The sequence below is a fragment of the Macrotis lagotis genome, chromosome 8, assembly GCF_037893015.1.
Source record: "Macrotis lagotis isolate mMagLag1 chromosome 8, bilby.v1.9.chrom.fasta, whole genome shotgun sequence".
NCBI classification, from domain to species: domain Eukaryota; kingdom Metazoa; phylum Chordata; class Mammalia; order Peramelemorphia; family Peramelidae; genus Macrotis; species Macrotis lagotis.
The window spans coordinates 37,124,486-37,139,325 of NC_133665.1; the positions used below are offsets into that span (position 1 = coordinate 37,124,486).

The following is a 14,840-nucleotide window of genomic DNA, read 5'->3' on the forward strand; positions in this document are numbered from 1 at the left end:
ACTGGAAGGAACAGATAGGAAAAGATTTATAATAAAGGGAAGATTGTTGCCTATGGAGTACACCTTCCAGAGGGCCTGGGTAGTGTTTAAATGAAACTTTGAGATGAGAAAGTTGAGTTTTGGGAGGTGGAAAATAGAGTTTGGAAGATGATCTATAAAGTATCAGAATTACTGTAATGTGAAGAGTATCACCAGGTGTGAGAATATTTATCTTTCAGTAGAGAATATCTCTTTTCACAATGGAGTTTGCATGAGATAGATTTTTTTTTCCTACTTCAGTATTTCTCTTCCCTCCAAAGATTGAGATAAATCAGGAAACGAATACAGTATGTGATGGAGATCAAAACTATCCTGTAGGAGATTTTCTTGGGTGGAGCCAAGATGGTGGTGTGAAGCTAGCATGCTGCCAGTGCTTTTCCCTACCAAAGATAAATGAAGTCTCTACTCTGACATTCACACTACAGATCCCTCCAAGAAAAAAAGAAGATTCAAAGAAATTTTCAACTGCAAACATCATGGAGGATCCTCAGTGGAGGTCTGTCTCTTTGGAGGAAAAGGGGACATAAAGTCCAGGAGGCAGGAGAGTGGGGAAGCCAGCATGAAACTCTTAGCCACAGTGCAATCCAGGTCCCAACAGCTTAACAATAGCAGAGGTCCTGGCAGCTAGATAGCAAGTCAGCTATACGACTCCCAACCCCCAAACAAAGTCTGAATCTTGGGGCAAAAAACAGGACTGGGTTGGGAACAAACCAGTATGTAGGCAGAATCTGGACATAAAGAAGGTAATAAACCTCTGCAAATGCAAGGCCTATACGACATAAGGCAACATCTTGACCAATAGCAAGTCAGGGTTCAAACACTAGCCCCAGCAAAAAAAAAAAATAGCTTGGATCTATACTCCCTATACCCCAGGAGCAGAGGTAAAATAACAAAGATGATAAAAAATGCTAAAAGAGCACTCATTATAAAAACTATTTTGCAGCTAAAGATGATAACAATGTCATATCAGAAGAAGAAATCACTGAAAAATTACTCATAGGGTAAGTCTCAAAAGGGTCTATGAATTGGACTCAAATTCACAAGCTTATAGAAGAGCTTAAACAATTTTAAAAACCAAAGAAGAAAGGGAGAATAAAAATGGAAAAAAGAAATGAGAATCATGCAAGAAAATTATGAAAAATTAACCAAAGAAATCAACTCCTTTAAAAGTAAAAATAACCAACTGAAAAGGAAACACAAAAGCTAACTGAAGAAAATAAAACCCTAAAAAGTGGAATTAAACAAATATAAACCAATGAATCTACAAGACTACAATATTCCATCAAATAAAATAAAAAGGATGAAAAAACTGAAGAAAAAGTAAAGTACATTTTAGGGAAAATGAATGACCTGGAAAATAGCTCAGGCAGTGACAATCTATAAATCATCAGATTCCTAGAAAGCCTAGATCAAAAAAAAACACCTGGAAAACATCATGCAGTAAACTATAAGGGAAAACTGTTCAAATCTACTAGAACAAGATAACAATATAACCATTGAAAGAATACACAGGGGAAAAGGAGGAGCTGTCTGCTCCTGTCGGGCTTGACAGGAGGAAGCTCCAGCGAGTGTGCTCAGCCGGGGCTGCCCGGGGACATGGTGCGGGAGGGCCCCCGGGACCCCTGCCCCCCGGCGGGGCTGTGCCCGTGCTTTTCTGCTTCTCCGTGTTCGCCCGGCCCGCCAGCGTGCCACGGCACGGGCCACGAGCTGCTCACCCAGAAGTTCCTGAGCCTGTACGGCGACCAGATAGACATGCACCGCAAATTCGTGGTGCCGCTCTTCGCGGGGGAGTGGGGCCAGTACATGGACCTGTCCAAGGGCCTCCTGGTGAGCCAGCGCTGCAAAGTTCGCCTGGTGCCCCTGCAGATCCAGCTCACCACACTGGGAAACCTTACACCTTCAAGCACTGTATTTTTGCTGTGATATGCAAGATTCAGACCAGCCATCAAGTATTTTGGTGATATCATTAGTGTAGGACAAAGATTGTTGCAAGGGGCACGGATTTTAGGAATTCCAGTTATTGTAAGAGAACAGTACCCCAAGGGCCTTGGCAGTACTGTACAAGAAATTGATTTAGCAGGTGTTAAACTTGTACTTCCGAAGACTAAATTTTCAATGGTAATACCAGAAGTAGAGGCAGATTTAGCAGAAATTCCTGGAGTCCGTAGTGTTGTCTTGTTTGGAGTTCTACACATCTGTGCATTCAGCAAACAGCTTTGGAATTGGTTGGCCAAGGTGTTGAAGTTCACATTGTAGCTGATGCCACTTCATCAAGAAGCATGATACACAGGATGTTTGCTCTTGAGCGTCTTGCTCCTACTGGAATAATAGTTACTACAAGGGAAGCGCTGCTGTTACAGCTGGTAGCTGACAAAGACCATCCAAAGTTCAAGGAAATACAGAATCTAATTAAAGCAAGTGCCCCAGAATCTGGTCTACTTTCCAAAGTGTAGAATTTGAAAGGATTGGCTATTAATCCACCCTATATAAGAACAAAATCTTAAACATCCAATGTGCTGTCTTCTCAGGTGTACGACAATTGAAATGTTAAAAATTGACTACTATTTTTTGCTTGTCTTCACAACATTGATTTGATTAGTTTATTTGGGTACTAGAATTTGTTTACAAAAATCAAAGATTTTCAGTCTTTGTTATTTTCATCCTTCATTCCATCATTGTTCTTTCATTACTCTTGACCCTGTTGTAACTAACAGCTCTTAAAAGTTCAAAATTCTGTGAAATTCTCAATTGGGCACTTTGTTAATAATAAAAAGTACCTGTGAGTGGTTTCACTTCTGACATTAACATAATGTTTATATATAAATGTCATATGGATTCCATGCTTTCTCACAATGTAAACTGATTAAAGGAAAATTATTTCAAAAGAAAAAAAAGAAAGAAAGAAAGAATATACCGACTCCCTCCAGAAAGAGACCCCAGGATAAAAACTCCAAGGACTGTTATAGCCAAATTCCAAAACTCTCAAAAAAAGGAGAGAATTTAACAAGTAGCAAAAAAAAATTCAAATACAAAGGAAACACATTCAGACTCATACAGGACCTGTAAGAACTGGAATAACATATTTTGGAGAGCAATGGACCTGGGATTACAACCGAGAATGAACTACCCTGAAAAATTCAGCATATACTGTCAGATAAAAAGATGAATGAAATATAGGACTTACTGAATTTCCTGACACAAAGATCAGAACTGAATAGAGAATTCAATCATCAAATACAGGACTGAAGAATTGCATAAAAAAGGTAAATGAAAAGAGGAAGAAAAACACAAAACATTTTGGTCAAGACCTTAAAATTGTATGCAAGCCTAAAAGGGAAGATATGTAACACTTCTAATTCTTTAAAACTTTACTTCTCTTAGGATAACTAAAGGGTAAAATATAATTGAAGAGAATGGACTAAAGGCTATGGGTATAATTGGATCTTATCTCTCCATTGAATAGGTTCAAGATGATATCAAAAAGTTTGAAAGAAAAAAAGGCCTGAAGAAAAGCAGGGGTTTTAACTTTAAACTTCAGTGTCTCATTATACTTTGAGCCACTTTAATCCTACTGTGCTTAGCACCTTGTCTAATCAGGGGAACCATAAATTGCAAGGACCTGAGTCAGTGTTTGTGTAACCTACAATGTTTGTAAAGTTATCAGGTAAGACCTCCAGAGCCTCACAGAATTAGAGATATTTAAAATTCTTTCAGTTAATTAGATCAGGAATTACCTTAACGCCTGCTTCACTTAACAAGGAGTTAAGTACTCTGGGTTGTGGTGGGGCAGGGGTAAAGTGTGTGTGTGAGAGAGAGAGAGAGAGAGAGAGAGAGAGAGAGAGAGAGAGAATAAGCCTTCTATCATTTAACAAGGTGTTAAGTACCCTGAGTGGAGAGGGAGGAAGTAAAGTATGAAAGAAAATAGGCCTTCTTTCACTTAACAGGGGGTTAAATATCCTGAATCTTGATGGGGGAAGGGGATTGGGAGGGTAATGTGTGAGAGAAATAGGCTGGAGCTGGGGAGGGGGTTGGGGGGAGGAAGGGCACAAATGGTTCAAGAAATGATATGGTTTTGGATGATATTTTGGTTCATGAGGAGAAGTACTTGAAAGATACTAGAAAAAGTGGTAATGTAAAAAATGAATATAATTATAAGCTGATGCAATTTGAGTCAATGCTGCTTTATCAAGCAAGCAAGCAACCTATCTTAATAACTTAATAACAATATGAGCTTATCAAGCAATCAAATAATCAAATAGTGATGGATGATACCTGATTAATATTATTAGAGTAATAAATAACACCAAGGGAAGAGGCACAAAGATTTATAATTTTGGGGAGAGAGGCGAGAATGTGAATGCTGAGTAAATTCTAAACAATAGATTTATCCCAGAGAGGGTATAAGATACATTCTTGGTTGGGTTTAAAGAACTAAACTAATCTTCAGGGAAGTGAGGGGACTGGGAAAGGGAAAGATAAGGGAAGAAGGAACTGATAAAAGGGAAGATGAGGTATAAATGAAAATAAGCAAAGTTAAATTTTTAAAAGAAAACTCAAAAGGTAGTCAAATTTTGGTGAGGAAGAATAAGAGAAAAGAAAAGAGAAAAATATAGATGAAGATAGCATAGAGGAAAATACAGAATTAGTAATCATAACTGTAATTGTAAATGGGATAAACTGTCCCATAAGACAGAAACAGATAGCAGAATGGAATAAAAACCAGAATCCTACAATACCATGTTTGCAAGAAATGCATTTGTTGCAGAGAGATATACAGAGGGTAAAGATAAAAGGTTGGAATTAAATATATTATGCCTCAACTGAAATAAAAAAAATCTGGAACAATGATCCTAATCTCAGATAAACTAAAAGCAAAAGTCAATCTCATTAAAGGGGATAGGGAAGGAAACTACATCTTAAAAGGCACCATTTGTAATGAAGCTATATCATTACTAAACATGTATGTACCTAATGGTATAGCATCTGAATTCCTAAAGGAAAAGTTGAGTTAATTACAAGGAGATATACACAGCAAAACTTTAATAATAGGAGACCTCAATCTCCCTCTCTCAGAACTAGATAAATCTGACAACAAAATAACAAGGAAGTTAAGAAGGTGAATGAAATCTTAGAAAACTTAGATATTATAGACCTCTGGAGCTATCTTAATGGAGACTGGAAAGAATATGCCTTTTTCTTGGCAGTGCGTGGCACCTATACAAAAATTGACCAAGTACTAGGGCACAAAAACATTATATCAAATGCAGAAAAACAGAAATAATAAATACACACTTCTCAGACCATGATGCAACAAAAATTTCATGTAATAAAGGATCATGGAAAAATAAACCAAGAACTTATTGGAAATTAAATAACTTTATCTTAAATAGTGGGTGGATCAAAAAGCAAATAATAGAAATAATCAATAAATATATCCAAGAAAATGATAATAATGAAATATCATACCAAAATTTATGGGATGCAGGCAGGGAAATTTTGAGGGTAAATATTATATCTCTAAATAACTATATGACTAAAACAGAGAAAAGTGAGATCAATGAATTGGGGTATGCAACTAAAAAAAAGCTAGAAAAAAGAACAAATTAAAGATACCCAATTAAATACTAAATTAGAAATTCTGAAAATCAAGGGAGAGATTAATAAAATTGAAAGCAAGAAAACCATTAATCTCATCAATAAATTTAAGAGTTGGTTTTATGAAACATCCAATAAAATAGTCAAACCTTTGGGTAATCTGATCAAAAAAAGAAAGAAGATTACCAAATTACCAGTATCAAAAATGAAAAGGGTGAACCAACCAACAATGAGGAGGCAATTAAAGAGATGATTTGGAGCTACTTTTATGAACCATATGCCAATAAATTGGAAAACCTGAATGAAATAGATGAATATTTACAAAAATACAAACTACCCAGATTAACAGAAGAGGAAATAAATTACTTAAATAACCCCATTTAAGAAGAAGAAATTCAAGAAACCATCAATAAACTCCCTAAGAAAAAGTCTCCAAGTCCAGATGGATTTATAAGCGAATTCTACCAAACATTTAAGGAACAATTAATTCCTATTCTATATAAACTACTTTTAAAAAACAGGAGAGGAAGAAGTTCTGCCAAACTCCTTTTATGACACCAACATGGTACTGATACTTAAAACAGGAAGAACCAAAGCAGACAAAGAAAATTATATACCAATTTCCCTAATGAATATTGATGCAAAAAAATCTTAAATAAAATTTTAGCAATTAGAGTACAGAAAATCATTACTAGAATAATGCACCATGATCAGATATGATTTAAACCAGGAGATAGGGATGGTTCAACTTTAGGAAAACTTCAACATAATTAAATATATCAAAAGCAAAAACAGCAGAAATCATATGATTATCTCAATAGATGCTGAAAAAATCCTTTGACAAAATACAATATCCATTCCTACTAAAAAACACTAGAAAGTTTAGGAATAAATGGAGTTTTTCCTAAAATAATAAATGGTATCTATCTAAAATCATCAACAAATATTATATGTAATGGGAATAAACTTGGAGCATTTTGAACAAAATCAGGGGTGAAACAAGGATGACCATTATCACCAGTACTATTCAATATGGTATTAGAAGGGCTAGCAGTAGCAATAAGAGAAGAAAAAGAAATTGAAGGACTCTGAATTGGCAAAGAAGAAGTAAAACTTTCACTCTTTGCAGATGATGTGATGGTATACCTAGAGAACCTGAGAAAATTATCTAAAAAACTCCTTGAAACAATCAAATTTATTAAAGTAGCAGATTATAAAATAAACCCATGGAAATCATCAGCATTTCTATATATGACCAACAAAGACCAAGAGCAAGAGACAGAAAGAGAAATTCCATTTAAAATAATTATAAATAACATTAAACACATGGGAATCAACCTCCTAAAACAAACCCAGAAACTGTATGAACACAATTATAAAGCACTTCTCACGTAAATAAAGGCATATCTAAATAATTAGAAAAATGTGAAATGCTCATGGTTAGGTCAAGCTAATATAATAAAAATGACAATTCTACCCAAATTAAATTACTTATTCTGTGTCTTACCAATCAAACTACCAAATAACTTCTTTACTGGGATAGAAAAATTGGTAACAAAATGCATCTGGAGCAACAAATGGGCAAGAATAGAAAGGAAACTGATGATAAAAATGTAAAGGAAGGTGGCCTAGCTCTACTAGATCTAAAACTATTCTTTTTTTAAAAGATTTTATTCATTTTGAGTTTTACAATTTTTCTCCTAATCTTACTTCCTTCCCTACAACCCCCACAGAAGGCAATTTGCCAGTCTTTACAATAAGATATCCATTTTTTCCCCCTAAATTAAAGGTAATAGTCCTTGGTCTCTGTTCAAACCCCACAGTTCTTTCTCTGAATACAAATTGTATTCTCCATTGCAGACAGCCTCAAATTGTCCCTGACTGTTGCACTGATGGAATGCATGAGTCTATCAAGGTGGATCATTGCCCCCATGTTGCCGTTATGGTGTACAGTGTTCTTCTGGTTCTGCTGATTTTGCTGAGGATCAGTTCATACAAGTCTTTCCAGGCTTCTCTGAATTCCTATCCCTCCTTGTTTGTAAAATAGAATAATAGTGTTCCATAATGTACATATACCAATTTGTTCAACTATTCCCCAGTTGATGGACATTCACTCAATTTCCAATTCTTTGCCACCACAAACAGGGCTGCTATGAACAATTTTGTACAAGTGATGTTTTCACCCTTTTTCATCATCTCTTCAGAGTATAGATCCAATAGTGGTATTGCTGGATGAAAGGGTATACACATTTTTGTTGCCCTTTGGGTGTAGTTCCAGACTGCTCTTCAGAAAGGCTGGATGAGTTCACAGCTCTACCATCAATATAATAGTGTACCAGATTTCCCACAACCCTTCCAACAATGATCATTGTCCTTTCTGGTCATATTAGTCAGTCTGAGAGGTGTGAGGTGGTACCTCAGAGAAGCTTTCATTTGTATCTCACTAATAAATAATGATTTAGAGCAATTTTTCTTATGACTATGGCTTGCTTTGTTCTCCTCATCTGTAAATTGCCTTTGAATATCCTTTGACCATTTGTCAATTGGGAAATGAATTGGGTTTTTTTTTAATTTGACTCAGTTCTCTGCATATTTTAGAAATGAGTTCTTTGTCAGAAATACTAGTTGTAAAGATTGTTTCCCAGTTTACTACATTTCTTTTGATCTTGGTGGTTTTATCTGTGCAAAAGCTTTTTAAAGAAATGCAATCAAAATCATCTAGTTTCTTTTTAGTGATATTCTCCATCTTTTCCTTGATCATAAACTTCTTCACTTTCTATAGATCTGACAGGTCTACTACTCTTTGTTCTTCAAGTTTGCTTATAATATTGTTTTTTTATGTCTAAATCCTGTATCCATATTGATCTTATCTTGGTATATGGTGTGAGTTGTTGGTCTAATCTAAGTTTCTTCCATACTAACTTCCAATTTTCCCCCAGCATTTTTTATCAAAGAGAGTTTTATCCCAATAGCTGGACTCTTTGGATTTATCAAACAGTAGATTACTATAATCATTTCTGGCTATTACTCCTAGTCTATTGCACTGGTCCACCACTCTGTTTCTTAGCCAATACCAAACAGTTTTGATGACTGATGTTTTTTACTATAATTTTAGAACAGGTAGGGCTAAGCCACCTTCTTTTGCGCTTTTTTTCATTGAATCCCTGGAAATTCTTGACTTTTTATTTCTCCATATGAATTTACTTACAACTTTTTCTAACTCATTAAAGTAATTTTTTGTAATTTTGATTGATAGGGCTAAAGTTATTCTATAAAGCAGCAGTCATCAAAACTGCCTGGTATTGGTTAAGAAATAAAGTAATGGATTAGTGGATTAGAATAAGTTCTAAAGAAGTCACAGTAATTAACTACAGCAGTCTACTATTTGATCAATACAAAGACATCAGCTTCTGGGACAAGAACACACTATTTGACAAAAATTGTTGAGAAAACTGGAAAATAGTATGGCAAAAACTAGTCAGTGATCCACATCTCATATCCTATACCAAAATAAGGTCAAAATGGGTACAGGCTTTAGACTTAAAGAGTAATACTATAAATAAATTAATAAACCTAGAAATTATTTATCAGATCTATGGAAAGACTCTAAATTTATAACCAAACACGAATTAGAGCACATTATAAACTGCAAAATGAATGATTTAGACTATATTAAATTAAAAAGCTTTTGCACTAATAAAATCAATGATGCCAAAATTAGAAGGAAAGAAGAAAGCTGTGAAACAATTTCTACAACTAGGTGTTCTGATTAATGTCTCTTTTCTAAAATATATAGAAAATTGCATGAAATTTATAAGGTTATAAACCATACCCCAGTTGATAAATGGTCAAAGAATATGAACAGACAGTTTTCAAATGGAGAAATTAAAGCTGTAGATGATGATATTGGAAAAGTGCTCCAAATCATTATTGATTAGAGAAATACAAATTAAAACACCAATGAGGTATTGCCTCACACCTATCAGAATGGCCAAGATGAGAAAAAGGGAAAATGATCAGTGTTGGTGAAGTTGTGGGAGGACAGGGACATTGATGCATTGCTGGTGGAGTTGTGAATAGATCTAACCTTTCTCGAGAGCAATATGGAACTATGCCCAAAGAGCAATAAACTGTTCATTCCCTTCAACCCAGCAATTCCAATTAGATCTATATCCAGAAGAAATTATAAAAAGGGAAAAAGATCTACATGTTCCAAAATATTCATAGCAGCTCTTTTAGTAGTGGCTAAGGATTAGAAATTGAGGGTATGCCCATCAATTGGGGAATGGCTAAACAAGTTATGGTATATAAATTCTGCTCAATATTATTGCCCTATAAGAAACCACAAATGGATAGACTCTAGAGAAGCATGGAATGAATTACAGGATCTGACGGTGAGCAAAGGGAGTAGAAGCAGGAGAACAATGTACACATCAACAACAACAAGATTGTGAGATCAACAACCTTGATGGAAGCAGCTCCTCTCAGCAGTCTATTGAGCTAGAACAACTGTATTAGATTGGCTATGGACTACATTATCCCCATCCAGAGGAAGATAAACAAAACCAAAGCAAAACTCCCTCCCCAAAAAAAACCCAATCCTTCAGAATCTGATGAACACTGTATAAAAATGTATCTCTTTCCCCTTACTCCTAATTCATCATACTAAAAATTACTAATCTGTAAACATGTTTATCAAAATATGTATGTACAATGCTAACCTTACTGATCGCCACGGAGAGGAAGGAGTGGGAAGGGAAGGTGGATGGAAATTTTGCAATTTAACAATGTACATGTGCATATTGATGAAAATAAATACATAATTTTTTTTAAAAAAACTGTACTGTAGGAGAAAGAAGTCCTGTTCCCCGCCAATTTCTGTTTCTCTTCTTATTACCTCAAAGAGCAGGTACAGCAAGATTTGAAAGTCCTGAAGTCAAAGAATAAATTACTTCTATTCATTTTGTACCAGAGGTCCTACACATCCAAGCTGGGAGAACTGACTGCAACAGAAGGTGCAGTGTACCTTATCCTGACACAGATGGATGTGATTGCTTTGGAGTTGATAGAAGATGTCTAGCATGGCCTATCAAAGCCTTTCCTTCAGAGGACACACTGTGTCTATCAGGAGGCAAAAAGCCCAAGATGCATGGTTAAAGGGACTTTTGATCCCTCTTCTCTATAAAATGAAGTTGTATTCTCTGGCTTCCAAGAACATGTCTAGCTCAAATTATATGATTTTTTGATCCTATTAATCAGACTCTTCTTTGTACAGAGCATTGTACCAGGATGGAGAGCAAAAGATAGAATTCAAAGGTAAACATGATGGCTCAAGAATCTTAAAATATATACAAGTAATAAGACACAAAATAACTACTACACAAATTATAATTTGTTAAGTGCATTTTAAAGTACAGTCGACAAATATTAGGAAATAAAAAGAGACGGAAAGTCAGAGGAAGGAACAATTGATAAATATTTGCCAAAATCCTACTATGTTTAAACTCTTGTTTTAGGTACTGAGTTGATGGGGAAGGGTTGGAGGAGAAAAAGATGCAAAGAATTATCAAATATGATGCCTACTCTCAGAGAAATTCAAAGTTATTAAGATTAAATAATTTAAAAACAGAAAAAACCTAGCAATATTACCCATTCAAAGTTCACAAAGTGAACAATTTAGAGAAGACGTGCTATCAAAGTACAGGGAGAGGCCACTTTAGCCTGAGTGTTGAGCTGGGCTAAAAAAAAGATGAATACTGGAAGAAGTATCTGCTAGGCAAATCAAATCACCATCTTGATCTCCATCTTCCCCAATTTTTCTAATAGGAACTGCCCTGAATCCTGAATCCAAGATCTAAGGGGAGAAAATGATATTAACTAATAATATCAAAGAAGAAGAATTAACATCTACATTGCTGCTGTGCTCCAAAGACCCTGAGACTTTTCCACCTAATTTGTAACTAAAACATTCCTTCTGTGCTGCCTCCCCTATTTAAAATGTAAGTTTCTTGAGATCAAGAACTGTCTTCATTTCTTATTGGCTTTTTAAATCAAAAATGCTTGTTTTTTCCAATTATACTTAATAATTTTTAAAATTTAAAACTTAAAAACATTTTTAAAATCTTGAGCTTCTGGTACTCTCCCTTACACCCACCCTTCCCCACTTTGAGAAGGCTAGCAATTTTATATAGCTCACACATGTTCAATTATGCAAAACATATTTCTATATTATCCATATTGAAAAAACAGAACAAAAGGAAAACAATAAAAATTGAAGTTTTAAGAAAGAATATTTCAATCAATATTTCCTATTAGTTCTTTATCTGGAAGTATATAGTATTTTTCAACATAAGTCTTTCAGAATTGTCTTGGATGGTGAAAATAGCTATCATTCAGTTATTCACTATACAATATTGCTGCTACTGTGTACAATATACTCCTTACTTTGCTCACTTCACTTTGTAATGGTTCACATTTGTCTTTACAAGAATTTCAGCAATTGTCTTGCTCATTATTTGTTTTTGTTGTTTTTTTGTTTATTTTGGGGGGGGGGTGTTGCAAGGCAATGAGTTTAAGTGACTTGACCAAAGTCACACAGCTAGGTAATTATTATGTGTTTGAGGCCAGAATTGAACTCAGGTTCTCCTGACTCCAAGGTCAGTGCCCCATCCACTGAAATCAATGGTTATCTGCAATCAATCTTTCAAATGACACTTTATTTTCAATGTTCAGGACCTCTAAAAAAGTATTCTTATTTTAATGGTGTTCAGGATTTTCAACTTCTGATATTCTTTTGGAAGATTAATTGTCTTTATATATTCAGTCTTTAAGATCAATATACTTTATATAGAGATCATGCAATATTTTAATGCTATTGCTTTTTGCTTATCTTCTAATTTTCCTTCACTTTTCTGTATTTTTCATTCACATGCATTTTCTTTTTGTTTATATGGTGGAATTTGCCAACATTGATTCTTCTATTCTTCTGATTATTGCTGCTCAAACTATAGATTCAGTTTTTTAGATTTTATTTTTCTTTGAAACCATTCAGAAATATCCTGCTGTGCTCTCTTGGAAATCCACAGGTTTTTCTGTGTTGTTGATGATGCATTTTCCTTTGTCTTGAAATATTTATTTAAAGACTTTTGGACTCAGACATTCTGAAAGCTATATTATGTTATATTATTAATATCTTTCATGTTGGTTATCTGTTTGTGTTTAAGATCTCTAACTTACATTTTTTTCTTCCTGAGGTCTTTGACAATGTATTCCTAATGTTCTTCTATCCCTTACTTTAGAATTTCACTTCTTTAATAGTGGTTTCTCTGAGTACTAGACCTTGATGCTTCCTCAGACTCTTTCCATGCTAATGAATTCACTTATCACCAACTTCAGTCTTTGCATCCAAGTGTTATTGTTGTTCTAAACTGCAAGTGAATCAGTTTTAAGTGAGGCAGAGGGACAGCTAAGTGGCACAGTATGTAGAACACCTACCCTGGAGGTGTTGAGTTTAAATCTGGCCTCAGATATTTAAAACTTAATTAACTGTGTGACCTTGGGCAAGTCACTTAACCCCCATTGCCTTGCAAAGGGAAAAAAAAAGAGATGAGACAGAGCTATGTAAAGTCATCAGCTTTCTCTCCTCCAAAGTCTTTGGAGTCCAATAAAAGACAAGGGTCAAGATGTCTAGAGATGCTCCCAGATGCAGTGGGAAGCCTTGGGTTTTTAAACTAAGATCTTTGCTAAGCCTCAGTTGGTCTGAAGCCCAAATGGGCTGGGCATTTAAAACTTGGTAAAAACTGAGGCCAAAGATGGCCTTGATTGTCTTTACAAAAGAATCCATCTGGACTTTCAGACTTTCAGAGTTTCTGGACAGAACAGAAACAATTGCTATTCATGCTTACTCTGAGCTATCAGAAACTAAATAATGAGCAAGTGAGACTTGAGATGGGACCTAATATTGGCCAATCAGTGTAAACCATTTTAGTTTCAAGGCATCATCAAGTAGCTCTATTTAAATCCCAATTAACTTCTAGTTTTTCAGAGATATATTTCAACAAATCATAAATGAAAACATTTTTTTTGAAAAAAAAAAGAACAGAATAAATAAATAGGAAAGGAAAAAAAAATCTAGCCCTGAATTCTCAACATACATTCTGAAGTATGACTTCTTGGGAAATATAACTGACTTTAACTAGATGCTGATCTCTTTTCCTTTGGCACTCTATCCCATTTCCCTCTATTCCTCAGTTCCCATCTAGCGAAGTACTACTATAACAAAAAATGGTAATCCCTGGGACAAGATGTGCCCTGTTTTCTTGGACTAACAACTCCATGACACAAAGGTAGGCATTATGGGGATAATGGTGGGGGCAGGGAGAGAAGAAAAGAGTAGAGTTTGGTAAAAAAATTGGACTTCTAGTCCTGTCACAGAATGGTGGCTGCTAGGGAAAACTTTAACACTGAATAAGTGTTAGATGTTAGGGATTAGCCTTTTCTCCAGTGAGTTCATTGAACTGTTAAAATTTTCAGTTTGTTGGACATTAGAAACAGTTGAAAATCACTTTGCCTCTTGTGTCCTATTTTGAAAAGTTTGAGAGGTCTCAAGGATTGAATAAAATCTTCTATCTTAATGGTAGCATGATCTAGAAAATCAAGCCATATAATATGAAATCACAATCAATCTTCATAAAAAAAGAACTCATTATTTAATTTCTTTGGTTATAATTCAGGTACTCTCTGACAAGACCTACTCTGATGCTCATTATGGTATGGAGATAATTATGAATCTTCAAATATTATGTCAGAAAAACAAAAACTCCAACAGTTTCTACTATATGGGAAAGGTTTCTATACCTCTTTCCTAAGAAATACTCAAGTTAATAGCGAAGAGTCTCACCTACGGTTGGTGATTTTTTTTTATAAATTATTTGGCTATGGCAAGGTATGGAGGAAAAAATGTATAAATGTCTCTCTATCATTTACGGCCCTCTTCCCCTTCTCCAGGTTCAGTGTGGTAGAGGATTACATTCTAAAGATTACAGCTTACATTTTTGACAAATATTGTATTATTGCTACTCTGTGAGACTTTTTTTTTATTTTTGGTGATCTAGTATACACTAAGAGTAAGCAATAGTCAATCCTGAATCTATCTATAAAAACAGGAATAGTCTCCACTCCTTTAATGCTCTCTACAAGGCCTAGTG

The 14,840-nt window shown here is 34.9% G+C and overlaps 1 pseudogene; it reads left to right on the top strand.

The window, feature by feature from the left end:
• Positions 1-1,776: 1,776 nt before the first annotated feature.
• Positions 1,777-2,524, top strand: LOC141494739 (isochorismatase domain-containing protein 1 pseudogene; annotated as a pseudogene).
• Positions 2,525-14,840: the final 12,316 nt, after the last annotated feature.